Source organism: Bos grunniens, chromosome 23, assembly GCF_055505025.1.
Source record: "Bos grunniens cultivar Pamir isolate PY7600 chromosome 23, Bosgru_T2T1.0, whole genome shotgun sequence".
NCBI classification, from domain to species: domain Eukaryota; kingdom Metazoa; phylum Chordata; class Mammalia; order Artiodactyla; family Bovidae; genus Bos; species Bos grunniens.
Genome location: NC_141187.1, coordinates 53,927,620 through 53,947,924, shown reverse-complemented (window position 1 = coordinate 53,947,924; position 20,305 = coordinate 53,927,620).

Below are 20,305 nucleotides of genomic sequence, written 5' to 3'. Positions count from 1 at the left end.
AAAGTATAAAAGCAAATCAAAATGGCTTACCACTTTACACCTACCAGGATGACTATAATTTAAAAAATAGAAAATTACAAATTTCAGCAAAAATGTGGAGAAACTGGAACACTTTTACATTGCTGATGGGTAATTTTAAATGGTTCAGTCATTGTTGAAAACAGTTTGGTAGCTCTGCAAAAGGTTAAATATATAATAGAATTACCACATTATCCAGGAATTCCAGCCCTAGGTATATGCTCCAAAGAACTGAAAACAGGAACACAGATAATTTATGTCAATGTTTATTGTAGCATTATTTACAATAGTAAAAAGGTGGAAACCATTCAAGTACCCACCAATACATGAATGGATACATAAAATGTGGTATATACATTCAGTAGAATATTATTTGGGCATAAATTGAAATAAAGCTCAGATTCATGTTACAACACAGATGAACTTTGAAAACCATATGCTAAATACAATGTCAGACACAAAAGGACCAAAAAAATCACGATTACTCTTATTTGCAGTATCTAGAATAGGTAAATTCACAGAGATAGAAGTAAATTAGAGGTCATCAAGGGCTGAATCAGGGTGGAAAGGGTTCTGTTTGGAGCAATTGAAAAAGCTTGGGAAATAGAGATAATGGTGGAAGAAAATTGTGAATGTAATCAATACCACCGAACTGTACACCTAAAAGTGTTTTAAATGACAAATTTTATGTGTATACTTTCCACAATAAAAAAAAAGGAGAATAAAAAGTGGCCTCAAAAAAAAAAAAAAAAAAACAGTGGTTAATGTGTCATTTTTCCACTTATAATTCTCAGCTGCTATTTGTAGTAAAGGTTTCAAACAAGCAACACATTTGCTTATATGCATACACAACTAAAGTGTGTCTGGGGCTACATACAAAATTTGAGGACATGGGTTGTGTTTTGAAGGGAAGCAAAGTAGAGATGAGAGGACTGCTTTTCATTATACACTATTTTGTTTCTCTGAATTTACTGTTTGTTTCATTTAAACACAAGTAGATCACAGTGAAACTTCTGAAAGAGAAGACTGCCTTGTGAGCAGTAAAGCATGAGCTCAGCAGGTCTAGGTTATCCAGACTTGTACTTCTCAAAGGAAGGTCCAGCTACTGCTGGCCTCCTGGGAGTTAACTTCTAAGTCCTGTCAGTTAAGACAGCCTGAGGCCTCACCAAAGGGTTTATGTTGATATTTAGATTTATAGTTGGGGCCTTGAAACATGCGGTAATAGCTTGATCTCTGGAAGGAATGGTCATCTGAATTAAACGCACCCATTCCAGTCCATTTTAGTTCACTGATTCCTAAAGTGTCAATGTTCACTCTTTCCATCTCCTGTTTGACCACTTCCAATTTATCTTGATTCATGGACCTAACATTCCAGGTTTCTGTGCAGTGCTGTTCTTCACAGCGCTGGACTTTACTATCATCTGGGTCACATCCACAACTGGGCACTGTTTTCACTTTGGCTTCGTCTAGTCATTGTTTCTGGAGTTATTTCTCCATTCTTCTCCAGTAGCGTATTGGGCACCTACCGACCTGGGGAGTTCATCTTTCAGTGTCATATCTTTTTGCCTTTTCATACTGTTTATGGGGATCTCAAGGCAAGAATACTGAAGGGGTTTGCCATTCCCTTCTCCAGTGGACCACATTTTGTCAGAACTCTCCACCATGACCCATCTGTCTTGGTGGCCCTACACGGCATGGCTCATAGTTTCATTGAGTTAGACAAGTTGGGCAAATTTAATTCCAATGACCATTATATCAACTCTTGTGGGCAAGAATCCCTTGGAAGGAATGGAGTAGCCCTATAGTCAACAAGAGTCCAAAGTGCAGTACTTGGGTGCAATCTCAAAAACAACAGAATGATCTCTGTTTGTTTCTAAGGAAAACCATTCAATATCACAGTAATCCAAGTCTATGCCCCAGGCACCAATGCAAAAGAAGCTGAAGTTGAACAGTTCTATGATGACCTATAAGACCTTCTAGAACTAACACCAAAAAAAGATGTTCTTTTCATCATAGGGGACTGGAATGCAAAAGTAGGAAATCAAGAGACACCTGGAGTAACAGGCAAGTTTGGCCTTGGAGTACAAAATGAAGCAGGCAAAGGCTAACAGTTTTGCCAAGAGAACACACTGGTCATAGCAATCACCCTCATCCAACAACACAAGAGATGACTCCTCACATAGACATCAGTTCAGTTCACTTCAGTCGCTCAGTTGTGTCTGAATCTTTGTGATCCCATGGACTGCAGCTCACCAGGCTTCCCTGTCCATCACCAACTCCTGGAGCTTGCTCAAACTGATGTCAATCAAGTCAGTAATGCCATCCAATAATCTTATCCTCTGTCATCCCCTTGTCTTCCCGCCTTCAATCTTTCCCAGCATCAGGGTCTTTTTCAATGAGTCAGTTTTTCACATCAGGTAGCCAAAGTATTGGAGTTTCAGCTTCAGCATCAGTCCTTCCAATGAATATTCGGGGTTGGCTTCCTTTAGGATGGACTGGTTTGATATCCTTGAAGTCCAAGTGACTCTTTTTGTGACCCCATGGACTATTATATAGTCCAAGGAATTCTCCACGCCAGAATACTGGAATGGGTAGCCTTTCCTTTCTCCAAGGGATATTCCCAACCCAGCTATCAAACTCACATCTCCCGTGTTGCAGGTGGATTCTTTACCAGCTGAGTCACAAGGGAAGCCCCACATAGAAATCAGCTGATGGTCAATGGCGAAATCAGATTGATTAAAATCTTTGCAGCTAAAGATGGAGAAGTTCTATACAGTCAGCAAAAACAAGACCCAGAGCTGACTGTGGCTCAGATCATGAACTCCTTACTGCCAAATTCAGACTTAAATTGAAGAAAGTGGGGAACACTACTGGGCCATTCAGGTACGACCTAAGTCAAATCCCTTACAATTATACAGTAGAAGTGGCAAATAGATTCAAGGGATTAGATCTGTTAGACAGAGTGCCTAAAGAATTATGGATGGAGGTTCGTGACATTATATAGGAGGCAGGGATTAAAACGATCCCCAAGAAGAAGAAATGCAAAAAGGCAAAAGGTTGTTCTGAGGAGGCCTTGCAAATAGCCGAGAAAAGAAGAGAAGTGAAAGGCAAAGGAGAAAAGGAAATACATATCCATCTGCAGGCAGAATTCCAAAGAATAGCAAGGAGAGATAAGAAAGCCTTCCTCAGCAATCAATGCAAAGAAATGGAGGAAAACAATCTAATGGGAAAGACTAGAGAATCTCCTCAAGAAAATTAGAGATACCAAGGGAACCTTTCATGCAAAGATGGGCACAATAAAGGACAGAAACAGCATGGACCTAACAGAAGAAGATATTAAGCAGATATTAAGAAGAGGTGGCAAAAATTCACAGAAGTACTCTACAAAAAAGATCTTAATGACCCAGAGAGCCACGATGGTGTGATCACCCACTTAGAGTCAGACATCCTGGAATGTGAAGTCAAGTGGGCCTTAGGAAGCATCACTTATGAACAAAGCTAATGGAGGTGATGGAATTCCAGCTGAGCTATTTCAAATCCTAAAAGATGGTGCTGTTAAAATGCTCCACTCAATATGCCAGCAAATTTGGAAAACTCAACAGTGGCCACAGAACTGGAAAAGCTCAGTTTTCATTCCAATCCCAAAGAAAGGCAATGCCAAAGAATGTTCAAACTACTGCACAATTGCACTCATCTCACACGCCAGCAAAGTAATGCTCAAAATTCTCCAAGTGAGTCTTCAGCAGTACGTGAACCAAAAACTTCCAGATGTTCAAGTTGGATTTAGAAAAGGCAGAGAAACCAGAGATCAAGTTGCCAACATATGTTGGATCATACAGAAAAACAAGACGATTCCAGAAAAACATCCACTTTGCTTTATTTACTATGCCAAAGCCTTTGACTCTGTGGATCACAACAAACTGTGGAACATTCTGAAAGAGATGGGGATAACAGAGCACCTTACCTGCCTCCTGAGAAGTCTATGTGCAGACATGAAACAATGGACTGGTTCCAAATTGGGAAAGGAGTACGTCAAGGCTGCATATTGTCACCCTGCTTATTTAGCTTGTATGCAGACCACATCAAGTGAGATGCCAGGCTGGATGAAACACAAGCTGGAATCACATTTTCCGGGAGAAATATCAATAACCTCAGGTATGCAGATGACACCACCCTTATGGCCGAAAGCAACAAGGAACTGAAGATCCTCTTGATGAAAGTGAAAGAGAAGAGTGAAAAAACTGGCTTAAAACTCACCATTCAAAAAAGTAAGATCAGTGAGAGTGAAAAAACTGGCTTAAAACTCACCATTCAAAAAAGTAAGATCAGTGAGAGTGAAAAAACTGGCTTAAAACTCACCATTCAAAAAAGTAAGATCAGTGAGAGTGAAAAAACTGGCTTAAAACTCACCATTCAAAAAAGTGCCCTTACTGATCCTACTTTTTTGAATGGTGAGTTTTAAGCCAGTTTTTTTCACTCTCCTCTTTCACTTTCATCAAGAGGATCTTCAGTTCCTTGTTGCTTTTGGCCATAAGGGTGGTGTCATCTGCATACCTGAGGTTATTGATATTTCTCCCGGAAAATGTGATTCCAGCTTGTGTTAGCAGATGAATGGATAAGAAAGCTGTGGTACATATACACAATGGAGTATTACTCAGCCATTGAAAAGAATACATTGGAATCAGTTCTAATGAGGTGGATGAAACTGGAGCCTATTATACAGAGTGAAGTAAGCCAGAAGGAAAAACACCAATACAGTATACTAACACATATATATGGAATTTAGAAAGATGATAACAATAACCCTGTGTACGAGACAGCAAAAGTGACGCTGATGTATAGAACAGTCTTATGGAATCTGTGGGAGAGGGAGAGGGTGGGAAGATTTGGGAGAATGGCATTGAAACATGTAAAATATCATGTATGAAACGAGATGCCAGTCCAGGTTCAATGCACGATACTGGATGCTTGGGGCTAGTGCACTGGGACGACCCAGAGGGATGGTATGGGGAGGGAGGAGGGAGGAGGGTTCAGGATGGGGAGCACATGTATACCTGTGATGGATTCATTTTGATATTTGGCAAAACTAATACAATTATGTAAATTTTAAAAATAAAATTAAAAAAAAAAAGTAAGATCATACTTTTGAATGATCTTTATTTGCCATGAAGTGACCAGTCCCATCACTTCATGGCAAATAGATGGGGAAACAATGGAAACAGTGACAGACTTTATCTTTTGGGCTCCAAAATCATTGCAGATGCAATGATTTCATGCAACCATGAAATGTAAAGATGCTTGCTCCTTGAAAGAAAAGCTATGACAATCTAGACAGCACATTAAAAAGCAGAGACATTACTTTGCTGACAAAGGTCTGTCAATCAAAGCTGTGGTTTTTCCAGTAGTCATGTATGGATGTGAGAGCTGGACCATAAATAAAGCTGAGTGCCAAAGAACTGATGCTTTTGAACTGTGGTGTTGGAGAAGACTCTTGAGAGTCCCTTGGACTGCAAGGAGATCCAACCAGTCAACCCTAAAGGAAATCAGTCCTGAATATTCATTGCAAGGAGTGATGCTGAAGCTGAAACTCTAATACTTTGGCTACCTGATGGAAAAGACCCTGATGCTGGGAAAGATTGAAGGCAGGAGAGAAAGGGAACGATAGAGGATGAGATGGTTAGATGGCATCACCAACTCAATGGACCTGAGTTTGAGTAAGCTCCAGAAGTTGGTGATGGACAGCGAAGCCTGGTTTGCTGCAGTTCATGGGGTCGCAAAGAGTCAGACAAGACTGAGCGACTGAACTGAACTGAACTCATCAGCAGTCACTCCCCATTCCCAATTCCTGCTCCGCAGCCTGAGGCAACCACTAATTTATATTTGGTGTGTAGACTTGCCTGCTCTGGACATTTCATGTGAATTGATTCATGCAATATTTATCCCTTTATGTCTGATTTCTTTCACTCTACATAATGTCTTCAAATTGTTTTTCTTAATTTCCTTTTTGGATTGTTTATTGCAAGTGTATAGAAAAGCAAATTATTTTTGTGTGTTGATTTTGTATTCTGCAACTTTGTTGGAATTATGTATTAATTCTAACAGTTTTTGCTTCTCACTCTGTATGTATGTGTAAAAATTTTAGCATTTTTGACAAAAAAAAATCCTATCATCTGTGAATAGATGTTTTACTTCTTCCTTTCTAATTTGATTATTTTTATTCCTTTTCTTGACTAATAGCTACGATTATATTATGGAACAAATGCTCCTGCCAAATTCATATGTTGAAGCCTTAACCCTTGATCTTCTGATATTTGAGAGGTAATTTGGTCTAGAGGGTGGAGTCCTCATGAATGCAATGCATACCCTTATTTTCTACAAAAGGCACAAGAGAGATTCTCTGTCTCTTCCTCTCAGCAATGTGAGGAGGCAATCTGCAAACCAAAAATAGAGTTCTCATCAGGACGCAAATTGCCTTTGATCTTAGATTTCCCAGACTCCAGAACTGTGAGAAACAAATGTCTGTTGTTTAAGCCACTGGATTTATGGTATTCTGCTCTAGCAGCCCAAACGGAAAAGAAAAAAACTTTTAAAGGCTAGAACTTTCAATACTCTGTTGAATAGAAATGGTAAAAATTAACATTCTGGTCTTGTTTCTGATTTCAGAGGAAGAGTTCTCAGTATTTCACCACTGAGCGTGAGGTTAGCGGTACATTTTTCATATATGACCTTTATTATGTTTAGTAGTTTTCTTCTATTCCTAGTTTGCTGAGTGATCCATGAAAGAGTGCTGGATTTTGTCAAATGCTTTCTCTATGTTAATTGAGATGATAATGTAATTTCCCCACACTGTGTTAATGGGTGTACTTCAGCATATGAAAGATATTCATATGCTGAAGCATCGTTGCATTGCAGGAATAAATACCACTTGCCCATGGTGTATAATACTTTCAGCATGCTGATAAGATCAGTTTGATTCTATTTTCTAGAAGAGTTTTGGATCAATATTCATGAGGGACCTTCATCTGTAGTTTTCTTTTCTTGTAGTGTTCCGTGGCTGAGGTATCAGAGCATTGCTAACCTCTCCCTGATAGCTCAGTTGGTAAAGAATCTGCCTGCAATGCAGGAAACCCCAGTCCAATTCCTGGGATGGGAAGATCCCCTGGAGAAGGGATAGGCTACCCACTCCAGAATTCTTGGGCTTCTCTTGTGGCTCAGCTGCTAAAGAATCCACCTGCAATGTGGGAGACCTGGATTCGATCCCTGGGTTGGGAAGACCCCCTGGAGAAGGGAAAGGCTACCCACTCCAGTATTCTGACCTAGAGAATTCCATGGTCTGTATAGTCCATGGGGTCGCAAAGAGTCAGACACGACTGAGAGACTTTCACTTTCATTTAGAATAAATCTGGAAGTAACTCTCTTCTAAATTCGTTGAGTTTGAGAAGGATTGGTGTTGTTTCTTCTTCAAATGCTGTCCGGTCCTGGGCTTCTCTTTGTTGGGAGATTTTTTTATTATTGATTCAGGCTCCTCGCTAGCTACATCTCTATTCAGATTTTCTATTCATGATTCAGTCTTGCTAAGTTTTGTGTCTCCAGGTTTTTGTCCATTTCATATAGGTTATCCAATTTGTTGATGTACAGCTGTTCATGTGCCCTCTTGTATTCTTTGGTGTACCTGTAGTTTGGTAGTAAAGTCCCCACTTTAATTTCTAATTCTAGTGATTTGAGTCTTTCTTTTTGACTTACTCCAACTTGCTTCAGGCTTGTCAATTTCGTTGATCTCTTTGAAGAACCAACTTCTGCTTCATTGAATTTCTCTATTGTTTTTCTATTCTCTATTTTATTTATCTCTGTTCTGATCTTTATTATTTCCTTCCTTCTGCTAGCTTTGAGGTTAGTTTGTTCTTCTTTTTCTAGTTCCTTAAAGGATAAATTTAGATTGTTGATTTGAGGTCTTTCTTCTTTTTTAATATAAGCATTTGCAGTTATAAATTTTACTCTTTGCAGTGCATTCACTGCATTGTATCAATTTTGACATGCTATATTTTCACCTTTATGCAAGTCTAAGTATTTTCTAATTTCTTTTGTGAGTTCTTCTTTGATCCACTTCTTATTTAAGACTATACTTTTACATTATTACATATATGTAAATTTTTTCTATTTTATTTCTATTATTAACTTCTAATTTCAACTTGTGTTTAGAAAAGGCATTGTGTGATAGCAATCTTCTAAAATCTATTGAGACTAGTTTGTGGTCCAGTGTACAGTTTATCTTGGAGAATGTGCCATGCACGCTGGAGAAGAATATGCATTCTGGTTTTGTTGTTGTTAGGTGAAGTGTTCTGTGTATTATGTTTGTTAGATCTAGCTGGTTTATTGTGTTGTTCAAGTCTTCTGTTTCCTTATCTCCTATCAGGTTGTTCTATTCATTATTGAAGATGGGAAATTAAATCTCTAACTATTATTGTAGAACTGTCTATATCTCCCTTCAGTTCTGCCAGATTTTTCTTCATATATATTTTGAGGGTCTGTTATTAGGTGTGTAAATATTTACAATTGTTATATAATCTTGCTGTATTGAAACATTATTATATAGATATTTTTTGTCTCTTACAGGAATTTTTGATTCAAGCTTATTTTGTATGATATTAGCATATGCTCCCAAGCTCTCCTGGTTTCTATCATAGAATATCTTTTTCCATCTTTTCACTCTAAATCTTTTTATGTCTTTGAATCTAAAGTGAATCCTTGAAAGCAGCATACAGTTGGATTATTTTTAAAAATTCATTCTGCCAATATCTGTCTTTCATTTGAGAGCTTGATCCATTTACATTTAAACTATTTACTAATAAGGAGGGACTTGTTTCTGTCATTTTACTGTTCATTTCTGTAGGGTTTATTGTGTCTTTGTCCTTCATTTCCTGCATTACTGTATTACTTTGTGTTTGATTGAAACAGTTTCCTTCCTTTTTCAGTTTCTTTCTGTGCACACACTATAACTATTTTCTTTGTGGTTACCATGGGGATTACATTTAATATCCTAAAGTGTTAACATTCTAGTTTGAGGTTATACCTGTCTGAGTTTAATACAAAGCAAAACCTCTGCTCCTACACAACTCTGTTCTGAGTTCCCGTCTAACCTCCTTTTATTTCAACCTGGCAGATTTCCTTATCATTTCTTGCAGTGAGGTCAGATGCTAATAACCCCCCTCAGCTTTTGTTTATCTGGAAACATCTTAATTTCTCCCTTATTTCTAAGGAAGAGTTTTCCTAAATGTAGAATTCTAAGTTGACGGTTTTCTTCTTTCAGCACATTGATTATCTGAACTCATTGCCTTCTGGTCTCCAAGGTTTCTGGCGGGAACTATGCTAATTTTGTTGGGGGTGCTGGGTGTGTGTGATGAATAACTTCTCTTTTACTTTCAAGATACTCTCTTTGTTTTTGTCTTTCAACAGTTTGAGTATAACTTGTCTCAGTGTGGGTCTCTTTGAATGTATCCTGCTTGGAGTCCATTGAGCTTCTTGGATTTGTAGATTCTTATCTTAGTTCAAGTTTAGGAAGTTTTATATCATTATTTCTTCAAATATCTCTCTGCCCCTTTCTTTCTTCTCCTTCTGCGATGATGCCTCTGTTCCTTTTCTTGATGATGTTCCACAGATCCCTTAGGCTCTATTCCCATTTCTTCAACCTTTTTTCTGTTCCTCAGACCTGATAATTTCGATTGTCTTTTCCTCAAGTCTACTGATTCTTTCTTTTGCCTGCTCAAATCTGCTTTTGAATCCCTTTAGTGGATTTTTCATTTCTGTTACACTTTTCAATTTCAGCATTTGTTTTTGGTCCTTTTGTGCTTTATGTTTCTTTACTGATATTTCTATTTTGTGCATACATTGCTTTTCCTGACTTGCCCACGTCTTCCTGTAACTCTCTGAGCATCTTTAAGAAAGTTGCTCTAAAGTCTTTGTCTAGTAAGTCTGGCATTTGGTCATCCTCAGGAATCATTTCTATCCATTTATTTGTCTCTCTGCATGGGTCATACTTTCCTGTTTCTTATATGCCTTATAATTTGTTGTTATTGTTGACACCTGGATATTTGAGTCTTGTTACATGGTGACTCTGGAAAGTAGATTCTCTCCATTCCCTAACGCTTGCTGTTTTGTCTTTTTCCTACAAAGAAAAGCAGACAAACTTCTGAAATATTGGGAACACTATATGCTAAGCACTATAACCTTTACATATGACTTTTTATTGCTGAAAACTATTTGCAAAATGGAATGAGATCTTTTCCTTATGTTAAAAATGTATAGTGTAATAAATCCTTGACAGTTGCTAGATTATTTTGAGATATTTTCCATTTCCCCAGATTTGCAACTATCTTTGTATCATAGCAGTTGAATTTCTTTGGAGGTCATCTCACAAAGAACAAAGCTTTAACCTATTTATGGTGATAAGTAGAATACAACAAACTGTAAGTGAAATTTGTGTGCTCATCAGTGATAAAGCACACATATCAACTAAGTAACTTGGTTCTACACATTGTAAAGCAAAAATGATTCAGATTTCCCTCAAAAGCATTATACATGACCATGAGTTGAAGACCTTTGACATCTCTCATATTTAATCTTTAAATCCCATTGTACAAATGTTGACCATAAATAGCATTTATATTTTTTCTTTGTTCATTTTAGTTTTGTCTCTCTCCCTCCATCCCTCTGTTCTTACCTCCATCTCTCTTTCTTTCTCTCATAGTTAAAATAATCTGAGCTGCTTATTTAGGACAAATTTTATCATTTTCCTAATTTTAAAAAGTCATGGCAGCCTTAATAAATGTAATAGAATCCTTACATTCTGCACATAAAACAGCTACCAAGTACTTACCATGTGCAAGGCACTGAGTCGTTCACATGTTTCTTTGAACCTGCGTGTGCAGTGCAACCACCCAGGGAATCTTTTAAAACTCAGATGCCCAGGTCCAGGCTTAGACCCGCTGAACCAAAGGCAGGTAACCAGTGGATTCCTGAGTTCCTAGCTACACCAACCACTTTCATACACATCTCATAATTCTCACAACTGTGTGAGGTTGTATCTTGCCACACACTCTGTTGAGACGACTGATTCTCTTCAGTAACTGCCCAGGGTTGCCAGGTGTCCTTTTCTTGCTCTTGATCTCAGATAAAAAGTTTTCAGCTTTTCACCACTGAGTATGATGTTAATAGAACTCCCATACAGGTAAATAGGTAACTGTAAAGGCTGCTGCTGCTGCCAAGTCACTCAGTTGTGTCCAACTCTGTGCAACCCCAGAGACGGCCGCCCACCAGGCTCCGCCATCCCTGGGATTCTCCAGGCAAGAACACTGGAGTGGGTTGCCATTTCCTTCTCCAATGCATGAAAGTGAGAAGTGAAAGTGAAGTCGCTCAGTCGTGTCTGACTCTTAGTGACCCCATGGACTGAAGCCCACCAGGCTCCTCTGTCCATGGGATTTTCCAGGCAAGAGTACTGGAGTGGGGTGCCATTGCCTTCTCCAAACTGTAAAGGTTTCCACCTCTGAAATATTAGTGTAACATGTTATTCACATCCTTCATAGTTTTGGTAGCATCATCACTATACATTTCTAGCACAGTAACTGTAGTCCTCTTAAAGTGAGTTAAAAGAGATGCAAGCGTTCGTGTAATTTTAAATATATTTCAATGTCATTTGGTAAAACTTTTGGTGCTGCACTGTGTTAGCCATCAATATCACATAATAAACCATGACCCAGTCATCTAGTTAGAAGTTCAAGTTTAAGTTTCATTCATGTTTACTTTTTTAATGTAACAGACATCACTTGACTAAAGGTTCATCCCATAATTAACATTTCTCTAGAATAGTCAAAACACAAGGTTAGATTTCCAGGCATATTTCGTCTACACTAAATGTCCCTGATTTCAGGGTCATAATTAATAAGCCCAGTGTACGCATCTGACCTAACATGGGCCAATCAAAGTTTTTCTCCCAGGCATTTAAAATCTGGAAATGAAAACCCAGATGTTAAGAGTTGCTGGAGGAGAGTTACATTATTGCACTATCTCAGGAAAAGTTCACCAATTCCTGTTGCTCAGGAATGCTCCTGTTCCTTGGAGACGTGCTGGATATTTCTCTCCTGACTATTGGTTGCTTCATTTTTCCTTTGAGTCTGAGATAACTCATTGTTCACTGCCTAGTCAAGAACCCTCCCTCACTCTTCTTTGCTTAAACCCCCTAGATATCTCTCATGACTGTTCATGAGATGACTTATAATTGCTCTAAGACTTTCCAGACAATGTAGTTTATCTCTACCCGATACTCTATTTTTTATCCTTTCTTGCGACAAAGGTGGCCATTTGACCCCATACTGACCAAGGATACATAATTAAGTTTGAAGGAGAGATTCTATAATAACTCTCCCTCTTTTTTATGGCCTTGAAAGCAGACACAGTGCCTGGGACGGCAGCAATAGCAGCAAGTCAAAACACTAAAGATGGTGGAGTAGAAAGATGAAAGAGACTAATTCCTTGCTGGACCACCCAAATCGAATCTCACTGCCTCCAGACTCCATCTTATTGCAGAGAAATAATTTCTATTTCTTTAAATCGCTATTAGTCATGTTTTCTATTTACAGCTTCAAAATTTTTGACTGATGCTCTATGGTAGACAGAATAAATCAAATATGTGCACATCCTAACCTCTTGTGAATATGTTGCTTTTTACAGCAAAATGCACTTTGCTGCTGTGATTAAGGCTAAGAACCCTGGAATAGAGATATTATCCAGACCCAGTGAAGCCTTCAAAGTGGAAAACTAAAAGAAGAGTGTCAGAGAAGCACAATGTGCAAAGGATTGATGTTACTACTGCTTTGAAGATGGAGGAAGGAATCCAGGGATCCCCAGAAGAGGAAATGGCCCTTTGCTTACAGCCAGAGGGGCTTCCCTGATAGTTCAGATGGTAAAGAATCTGCCTGCAACGCAGGAGACCCAGGTTCAATCCCTGGGTCAGGAAGATCCTCTGGAGAAGGAAATGGCAACCCACTTCAGTGTCCTTGCCTGGAAAATCCCACAGACAGAGGAGCCTGGCAGACTACAGTCCATGGGGTCGCAAAGAGTCAGACATGACTGAGCAACTTCACTTACAGCCAGAGAGAAAACATGGACATAGGTTTTACAACTGCAAGAACTGAATTCTGCCAACAAACCAATGAGAAGGAAACAGATTCTCCTCTACAGTCTCCAAAAAGGATGCCTCCTACCAACACCTTGATTTCAGCCCAGTGCAACCCAAGTCAGACCTCTAACCTATAGAACTGTATAAGTGGTAACTTGTTAAAGCAGCAGGAGAAAATTAGTACATACACATAACATCTCAGTAAATTCAATTTATCTCCCCTAGAACTAAAAGAATTTTTGTAATTCAAGAATTTAGATTCATTAAATTAAGCCTGTATATTCTCTGAGTTAAAAGGAAAATATGCTCTCCCAATACTCTCAGATATGTGCCCAGTATAATCATGTTTTTGTTGTTGTCATTGTTAGTCTGTACTCTAAGACAAGGAAATTTCTGTACTGCTCTCTGTTATTCTTCAGAATTATATCTGGAATTGTGGTTCCTCTTTGCTGCTTCCTCCATCAACTTAGATACACTCAGCCAATCAGAAACAAATATTTAGCAGAATTAATTAGAATCACAGTAGATGTCTAGAAATAACTGTATGAAATGAAAACCAATAAATTCTAATCTGTGATTATATTATTCAGCTCAACATATGGATAATTCATTAATATTATTAAAAATAACTTTATTATTTTAAAATGGCTGTTTGAATTCCGTGTGGGGTTGTTCAGTGATTCTCTCTAATGAATGCAGAGTAAGAGTGCATCATGCAGAGCTCACACTGGAGTAACAGCTGGGTGCTGGCTCCCTGAAGCCACACCGCCAGATACAAACATCGCTCTTCCCACTTACTCAGCACGTGATTATACGGAGCTCGTCTCTTTTAAGGTTTCCAGGTGGTGCTAGTGCTGAAGAACACCTAACAGTGCAGGAGGCATAAGAGACGAGGGTTCAGTCCCTGGATGGGGAAGATTCCCATGGAGGACGGAATGGCAACCCACTCCAGTATTCTTGCCTGGAGAATCCCATGGACGGAACAGCCTGGCAGGCTACAGTCCATAGCGTCACAAAGAGTTGGACACAACTGAAGCAACTTAGCACTCACACACCCTCTTTTAACTTTAGTTTTGGATCAGTTAAAATGGGAGTACAGTAAGTGAATCATAGACCTGTAGGCATCAAGTTAATAACCCATACTAATGCTAAAAATTATGTATTATGTATGTAAAAACAATTTTTTTTTCTGACAACCCTACCCACACATGACCTACCAAAGATATGCAGAACAATGTGACTCCCTGGGAAGCGGGAGAAGCCCAGTCCTGGAGCCCCAGGCACACCTTCTGAGACTCACACTGAACCAGGATGACAGACCTTCCCCTGTTTTGAATCCAAAGACAGTAAGCATTAAGGAACAAGAAAGAATTGTCTACCACTGGGAGGTGGCATATTTACACAAATTTTTTATTGTTCGTGTGAAACTCAAATTTAGCTCTATTTTTATTGCTAAATCTGGTAACCCTGTGTGTTGCAGTCCCTGCCGTCTCCCAGTGGCAGGAGATCCTGGTACAGGGTCCTGGGCAGGACTGTCTTCTGTCCTTCCCCCAAAGATAGAGGGCTTTATTTCTACTTTCTTCAGACACAATGCACGTTCACTAGTGCCCCAGGGCTGACAATGTTTCAAAGCTCTCCCCGTGACATAGAGCTTTAGTCACACAAGGAAGAAAGATCTGGATGGGGCTCACGGTTCTCCTGGAGTGGAAGCACCTCCTCCTCCATGTCTGCACCCCCTCGGGGAGAGGGGGCTCTATTCAATCTCCTGCCCCTCCCACCCCTGATCGCACTGATGGGAAAGTGGTGAAAGTCTGTGGGATGAGCCTGCAGAAGGGCGCAGGCGCTCCTCATGTCCTTTGGTGCCTTCTGTTACAGAAAGCATAGCTCTTACCTACTTGTCTGGTGCCTGACGTCTTTCCACTGTGTCCCCCCACTGGTGGGCAAGTGCTGGTAGGCCTTGAAAGGGCCTACCTTTCCTTGGATTTGGAGCTGTTTGGTTAACCTATAACCTCAGGTCTTTGATGGGTTCAAGGCAAGTTACAACTGTACGGTTTATCTAGATCTCACTTGTTAGAGTAGGAGAAACACTCCTTGTTTTCTGGATGTTCACAACTCCTTGTCTTTCTATTTTTATTAGAACATAGAAAAGCATACAACACTTTATTGTAATAAAGAAAATACAATATTTAGTGCCTTATCTTTCTTATTAGCCAGCTATATATTAGGGGCATTTTTGCACCAACAGTGTAACCACACAAAGGCTTCTGCCAAGGGCTTTTAGGACCACTGAAAGCCATTTCTCTCACACACTTCTTGGCTCCAAGGAGCATATGCTGACCACAACTAGGGTTGTCAGAACTACCAAACCACTGAGGTTGAGGTGGATGATAAAATAAATGATTTCAAATTAAAATCTCATAAAGCCATCCTTGAAGTCTCTTTTTTAGAACACATAGGCGTTTTTATTATCTTCACAAGTTTCACTATTGCACAGTTCACTTCCTCGTTATGCGCTGCCTCTTTGAGCTGACTAATTTGAAACGTCACACTAGAAAGAGGCCTACTGCATGATGTGTACAATGCGCTCTACCCATGGGTAAGAGTTGCCTTTATCTGCCCTTTATGTCTACTGTTACTGTCTTTCTTTTTTATAAGATACTACTCCTTTGTCTTTAATTTTTTTTTTGGCTGTGCTGGGTCTTCTCTGCTGTGTGAGGGCTCTCTCCAGCTGTGGTGAGTGGGCTTCTCACTGTGGTGGCCCCTCTAGTTGCAGAGCATGGACTCCAGGCACATGGGCTTCAGCAGTTGCAGCACACAGGCTCAGCTGCCTCATGGCATGTGGAATCATCCCGAACTAGGGATGGAACCCGTGTCTCCTGCATTGGCAGGTGGACTCAACCACTGAACCACCAAGAAGTCCCCTCACTGCTGTTTTCTGTAACAGGCGGAGTGTGGCTTCTGAGCAGCTCAGCCACCACACTGGTGTTCAGCGGGCAAACTTGAGACTCATCGTGTGCGCATTTATCCCATCCTCTCCGGGTCACTCTTTTGTTTCATTTCTGTAACTCCACCTGCTATTCCTGGAAGAATTATTTTATTCAACTTTCACTACTATCGTCCCATCTCCCAATACCTATTTTTAGTACTTTACGTAAAATTGGAACAACAGTTTCATGTTTTAAAAGGTACTGAAATAACATGCTTATAACTATGACCTAATCATGGTGGTATTTGCTTACCTCTCAGAACAAAGGTAGGAAAAATAATCACTTTTTAGAGCAACCAAAATATTGTGATTTATAAGATGCAACAAAATTTAAGTTACCACTGGGTTTTCTGTATTTCCTGGTGTAATTTAGCTCTGTATTTTCTACCTGGATGATCCAGAGGCATGTGAAACTCAGCGTATCAGACAATTGTCGCTCTCCCATCAGCCCTCGTCCTCCTGTGTTCCCACCCTGAGACTGGTGCCACCACATGTGTATGTACCCAAGCTACGAACCTGGGGGCAAACCTTTGGTCTTCAATTCTTCCAATTTCCTGTATCTAGTAAGTCTTCAAGTCTTACGAATTCTCCCTCCTCCCCTTTCCCAAACCAGGCCCCACTGCCAATCTTTATTGAAGGTTCTCATTACTTGTCATCTGGCAATGGCCTTCTAAGAGAGCTCCCCGTCTTCACTCTCACTTACTAAAATGCTATCCTCCATAAAGCCCTGAAGATGCTCATTTTAAAATCCAAATCCTGCAAAGGGTCCCCAAGTTCTCTGAGAAGGAGTCGGCATTTCCTGGCATGGCATATGAAGATGTCTCTACACTGCCCTGCCCCCCTTGCACTGCTGTCTAGCTTCTCTACACTTTGCATTCTGGTTGTCACCTTGCTAAACCTCCGCAGGTCCCCAGCATGCCACTGTCTCTCTTGGCAACATGCCTTTTTGTCTATAATATCCTCTTTCAGACTGTCCTTCACCCAGGCTTCATCATCTGGCTGACGGCTACCAGGATGCAACTTGGATGGGCCGCTCTTGAGCTGGACAGGCTTGAGGCAGGTTGAGCTGTTTGCTCAGCCTCTTGTCTGTAAGAAGGGAAAGTAATGCCAGCCTTTCTGAACTGCTAGGTTGAGCTAGAAATAGTAAACACAAGGGTCTGGTGGTGAAAACAGCACCACACATAACTTATACTATGGTGTAAGAAATCTCAGTGCTCTATTCATGTTAACCCCTTTATTATTCCCATACTCAGTTCAAGAGTCACCTCCTCCATGTAGCCTTTCTCGATTTCTCAAAACTTGATGAGATGTCTCTGCTGATCATTTTCTATTTGTCCCCCTGAATCCATTCTCACCCTTCTCTGTCCTGCAAAGCCCTGGGAGAGTACAAATGTGGAGCAAGTCACTTGGGCTCCTTGGCCGGCCTCCAGGTTGCTTTTTTTAAGTGAGATCGCAGAGCCGTTGGAAAGAGAGGCTAGGGTACCTTTCCCCATGGCCTCCCTGACAGAATCGTGGTTCTGCCATGGCTGCTTCCTTCTCTGTATTAGTTTGCTAGAACTGCTGCCATATCGAAGCACCACAGCCTGGACAGGCAACAGCTGTCATCTCTTCTAACAGCAGGACATCCATGTCCCACGGTTCTGGAAGCCAGAAGTCCAAGACCAAGGTGTCAGCTGGATTGGTGCCTTCTGCATCCTCTCCTTGGCCAAGTTCTCCGCGTCCTCCCGAAGAAGTCGTCTCTGCGGTCTGTGCCCTGGTCGCCCCTTCTTATAAGGACACCAGGCATGACTGACCCCCCCACAGGACCTCATTTTACCTTCATCACCTTTGTACAGACCCTCTCTCCAAACACAGTCACATTCTGAGGTGCTGGGTTGACTTCGACATACAGCTGGGGACACAACTCAGCCCACAGCACTCCCCACCCTCAGCTCCAGTCAGGTGTCCTGGTGTCGCGGCTGCAGCCTCCACTGGGCCTCTGGCGGTCTCCCCTTCAGGAGCAGGTGTGGCAGCGGCTCCCCCGCGCTCTCCCCTGCTGCCAGCATCTGCTGTGGCCCTCAGCCTGGGTACACTGCCGCGAGGTAATGCCTCACTGTGGTCACGTGAGCTGCCAGCATCTGCTGTGGCCCTCAGCCTGGGTACACTGCCGCGAGGTAATGCCTCACTGTGGTCACGTGAGCTGCCAGCATCTGCTGTGGCCCTCAGCCTGGGTACACTGCCGCGAGGTAATGCCTCACTGTGGTCACGTGAGCTGCCAGCATCTGCTGTGGCCCTCAGCCTGGGTACACTGCCGCGAGGTAACGCCTCACTGTGGTCACGTGAGCTGCCAGCATCTGCTGTGGCCCTCAGCCTGGGTACACTGCCGCGAGGTAATGCCTCACTGTGGTCGCGTGAGCTAGCCAACTGCATCCCATTTCCCGCTGCAGCGCTGATGTGGTGCTACTCCGGGGCTTCCCTCGCCTACCCCCAGCACTTAGGTTACAGTATGGCAACTGTTGACCCCCTGTCCATGTTCCCTTCGGAACTGCAAGCTCCTCGGGGATAAAAACCATTCCTTTTGCATTTTGTACCTTTGGGTCTGCACAGCAGGTGTCACAGTCTGCCGTGCAGTTAGACCATTGGCTGGCGCTCCCGCCGACTTTCCCTTATACCCTCCTGCAGCTCCTGCCGACTCTCCCTTATACCCTCTTGCAGCCTCATTTGTTTAGAACGCTAGTAAATCCCCCCAGGCTACAGAAACAGCTTGAGTGGATCTCACCCTTCCGCACCTCTTCCTCCATCAGTGCTGATGACAGGCTAAGCTTCCTAATCAGTGATGCTCAGTGATGTCTATACTGTCCTAACCTACCCTGCCCGTCACCACCACCTGCCTTGCAACCCAGAAAAAACTACTGCCAACTTTGTGCTGCTGCTCACGAACCTCTTTCCACCTGAAGCGGTTGCCTTCCTTACCTTCGGCTGGAATCTCACCCAGCCTTCTAGGGTGGACGTTCAGGACATCATGGTATCACAAGTACTGGCCCACCCAAACAAGATTAGCTTGGAGTGGGAGCAGGGCTGAAAGGCTGGGTTGTGGTGAGCTGCCCTTCTGGTCACTGGTTAGGGGGAAGGCGCGTGAGTATCTGAGGATGGGCTGGATAACGAGGGAAAGCCTGAGACAGCAGGTGTATTCTGCTACTGCGTATCTGTGTGGGCCTAAGAAACCACTGTTTATTTTGGTGCCTCAGTTGTCCAGCAGCTTAGACTAGAATCTGATGGTCTTCAAAGGCCCTTCAAGTTCTGCAATTTTATTTTCTTCAATATACACCAGATTTGATTTGCTGATTTAGCTCATAACTTTCTATCTCTCAAGGCCACATTTCCCTCAAGAAAAAGGGAAAAAGCTTTCTCTTCACAGGCTGAATATTTCCCAAACCTGTATATTGTACGCCACTTTCATTTATCTGCAGTTTCTGTAGGTCCAGTCTTGTCTTGACAATGGTACCTGTCAGTTTTGGCTCATAAGCAAGAGCACAGTCTAGGGCTGCCCTTGTTATGTCCAATCATGAGGGAATCGCATCATTCCATATGTTCCAACACTCTTGAAAATAATATTTTATGAACTGAGAGTTCCTGGATGTGGCAATAAGACAAGCCCTGAATAACCAGAACCTCTGTCCTTGAAATGCACACGAGTGTATGTGTTTGATGAGAACTTGCACACGAGTGTATACATTTGAAGAGAACTCGCACACAAGAAGTGGGAAATGGAAGGCCACCTACGTTCACAGAAAAGAAGAGTCACTGAGGCAGTTTTGAGCACCTCCTCTACCATAAAAGCAAGCTTTACAAGCTCAGAGTGTACCACGTTACATGGAAATCATTCATGTATTAAGTCCCTATTTCCAAACAACTTATGAATGAATGTGAATTAAGCATGGGAACAGTTTGGGTTTTATTTCTGTATCCTCAGCTTCTGGCACAATATGTAGAACATAGTAGGTTTTCAACAAATGGTAGTTGAACGAATAAAAATGCCACCTCGGTGCTTGGAAACGGGGCTGCAGAGGACATGTATGACCCTGTTCCCTGCAGAGCAGTGACTGGGCTGAGGACAGAGAGCAAGCGGTGAGGGTGTGAGAGGAGAAAGA